Here is a 3,429-nt window from a genome sequence, read left to right as displayed (position 1 = left end):
CTCATTATCCAGTGATCCATCACTGGATATGACACTACCCAGGTATTTAAAGTTCTCCACTACTTTCAGCTGAGTGCCGTCAATGGAGATACTCGGGACAGAAGCATTTGATCCAGGTGCAGGTTGATGGAGAACTTCTGTCTTTCTGAAGCTGATAGTTAGTCCGAAAAATTGCGAGGCCTCAGCAAACTTGTTGACAATGTGCTGAAGATCATTTTCAGTGTGAGCCATGAGGGCACAGTCGTCAGCAAAGAGTGCCTCAAGAAGGAGTTTCTGCACTGTCTTAGTCTTTGCATTCAGGTGACGGAGGTCAAAAAGTGAACCATTGTGCCGGTATTTCAAGTATATACCTCGGTCCAGATCTTTCATTGCATGGTTAAGGACACGTGCAAAGAACAGGTTAAATAGGACAGGAGCGAGAACACATCCTTGTTTCACGCCGTTGGTGATGTTAAAGGGGGCTGATGTGGCTCCATCAGACAATATTTCGCCTGTCATGCTGTCATGAAAAAGGCGTATAATCTGGGCAAATTTTCTTGGGCAGCCAAGTCATGTTAGAATGGTCCAAAGGGCTTCCCTGTTGACGGTATCAAACGCCTTTGTCAGATCTATGAAGACAGCATACAGGTGCATGTTCTGTTCAATGCACTTCTCTTGTATTTGTCTGACAGCAAACACCATATCAACTGTGCTCCGGCCAGGTCGAAAACCACATTGACTTTCAGGTAGATTTGCCTCGGAAATACTGGCTATTAGGCAGTTCAAGATGATGCAGGTGATGATCTTCCCTCCAACGGAGAGGAGGGATATGCCTCTATAGTTTCCACATTCTGCTTTGCTGCCTTTGTTCTTGAAAAGAGAGACAATAGTAGCATCGCGGAGGTCCTGTGGTATGTTTTCATCCTCCCAGATGTTGATGATCACGCTGTGGAACGCTGCTAGTGCTGCTGGACCTGCTGCTTTGTATATCTCTGCTGGTATCCCATCTTTTTCAGGAGCTTTCCCTGAACTCATCTGGCTAACAGCTTTCTTAATCTCATCTATAGTGGGCAGAAAGTCAAGATCTGTCAGAGCAGGTTGTTGTGGAATTTCATTGAGGACATTATTATTCACGGTTGATGGTCTATTGAGAAGGTTGCTAAAGTGTTCTCGCCATCTTTCGTTGATGCCTTCTTTATCTTTAATCAGCGTTGTGTTGTCTAATGAGAGCAACGGGGTGGTCCTTGGTTTAGAAGGTCCATAGACAGTCTTAATAGCACTGAAGAACATCTTTAAGTTGTGGGTCTCAGCATAGTGCTCAATTTCTTTGGCTTTGCTCTCCCACCAGTTGTCTTGTATCTGACGGAGGTCTTTCTGTGTTTTGCTCTGAAGGTACTTGAAATGGTCCCGCTTAGAGACTGAGGAGGGGTCATTCTGCCATTCGATAAAGGCTTTTCTCTTTACTTCCAGTGCTGAGCATATTTCTTCTTGGTTCTCATCAAACCAATCCTGATGTGTTCTTTTCTTTGGTCCAAGAGATGCTATTGCTGTGTCAGTCACTATCTGCTTGAACTTGTCCCACTTTTCGGTTACAGTACCAATCAGTTGTCCGTGGGATGTCAGTTTGTCATCAAGACTCTTCTGGAATTTGTTGAAACATTGAGCATCCTTCAGTTTGGCTATATTGAAAGCAGGTCGCACATGCTTAGGATGTTTGTGCCGAGAAGGAACAATGTAGAGTTGAAGAGACGTCCTGACTAATCTGTGATCTGTCCAGCACTCTGCGCCTCGCTTTACTTTATTAATCAGTACGTCTCAGATGTCTCGCCTTCTAACAATGGCATAATCTATCAGATGCCACTGTTTGGACATCCACGTATTTGTCCGCTTGTCGGAACAGAGTGTTAGTAACGGTCAGGTCATTTTCAGAACAAAGACTCAAAAGGAGTAGTCCATTGCTGTTCATTTTGCCCACACCATGTGGCCCGATAACTCCTTTCCAGTTCTCGCTGTCAGTCCCGACTCGGGCATTGAAATCTCCAAGTAGGAGTAGTTTGTCTGTTACAGGTGTGGGCTTGATCAGTCTGTCAAGATCTTCATAGAATTGTTCCTTTGAGTTGTCAGAGCATGTTAAAGTGGGTGCATATGCACTGATGATGGTGACATGACGTTTGGCATTTAGTGGGAAGTGTAGCTTCAGCAATCTTTCATTGATACCCACTGGAAGGTCTGGGAGTTGATGCATCAATAAGGTTTTTACTGCCAGACCAACTCCATGTATTCTATCCTCTGTCTCAGTCATACCCTTCCAGAAGAAGGTGTAACCACCTCCTGGTTCACTCAAGAAACCTTCCCCAGGCAATCTTGTTTCACTTAATGCCGCTATATCGATGTTATAACGGACTAGTTCTCGAGCAATGAGAGCTGTCCTTCTCTCAGGTCTTGCAACAGCTTCTCGATCCATGAGGGTAAAAACATTCCATACACCAATGGTAAGTTTTCTCAAATTTTTCTTTTGGTTTCGGCCGCAGATTGGGTTGAACTGCCAGCCGCGGCTTGCTGGCCAGTTGTTGTAGGGCAGGCAATTTTTAGGCCACCTTTTCTAGGCCCCTCCCTTACTAGGGTGAGCCATGCTATCCTGAAGAGGGCTGCTCAGATGCCTGGGATGCTGCCGGCAACTCTGCTGCCCCAAATACAGAGCTGGACAACCACCTATCCACAGACCACCTGCATGCAGGATTGGAACTACGATTCCCAGTGGTAACCTCCACCTGTTGCTTTGCCCCTCCCCCATCGCTGCAGGACCTGGGTGGTATGATGATAATGTTTGATGATTTGCACAGGACCTGTGCGTGAAAGCTTTTTAAGTGGTAGAGCCATTGCATGGGAGCAATCCCACTCTCTCGACCTTAGGAGCCAGACACCAATGGTTCGAAAAATCGTCACGACTGGTAGTTTCTTTGGTTGCAGTGGATGGCCTTGATGTCTTTCATGCCTTGTCAAGCCCTTCGCTTTCCACAAAGTGTTGCAAAACCGCCTTCTTGGCCGTTGGATCTTAGTGATCTCTTTCGCCCAATCCGCCGGAGCTGACGTCGCATGCGGGGGAGACATATCCCAAATTCACTGAGGGTTTGGATCCCATCAGTTACCCTCACCTGGTTTGGCCGGCCTGTCGAAGCCGTTGCCCGGGGTGTGGCTGCTGCACATGCTGCAGCTACTTGGAGCCACAGGTGAGAGCTGAGTGACAGGTGGGGACCAAAGTGGATGGACTACCCCTGAAGGGGTACGACAAGTCCCCCCATCAGAGGTACTACCCTTTCCTGGCCACCCCATACCCCCCAGTTTCTATATATATATAATAAAAGAGAGAGAGAAATTCCTCAGTGACTTACATGGTGTCGCGGAGTGTGGGGGACTCAGGGCCCTGTACCCCCGGCTTCCTGCGATTCA

At 47.1% G+C, this 3,429-nt stretch overlaps 1 pseudogene; it reads right to left on the bottom strand.

The window, feature by feature from the left end:
• Window positions 1-288: 288 nt before the first annotated feature.
• Window positions 289-3,186, bottom strand: LOC112103531 (annotated as a pseudogene).
• Between the last annotated feature and the right edge of the window lie 243 nt (window positions 3,187-3,429).

Source organism: Terrapene carolina, unplaced genomic scaffold (genome assembly GCF_002925995.2).
Source record: "Terrapene carolina triunguis isolate 2854851 unplaced genomic scaffold, T_m_triunguis-2.0 Scaffold58, whole genome shotgun sequence".
Classification (NCBI taxonomy): domain Eukaryota; kingdom Metazoa; phylum Chordata; order Testudines; family Emydidae; genus Terrapene; species Terrapene triunguis.
This window is presented reverse-complemented; position numbering and strand designations above follow the sequence as displayed.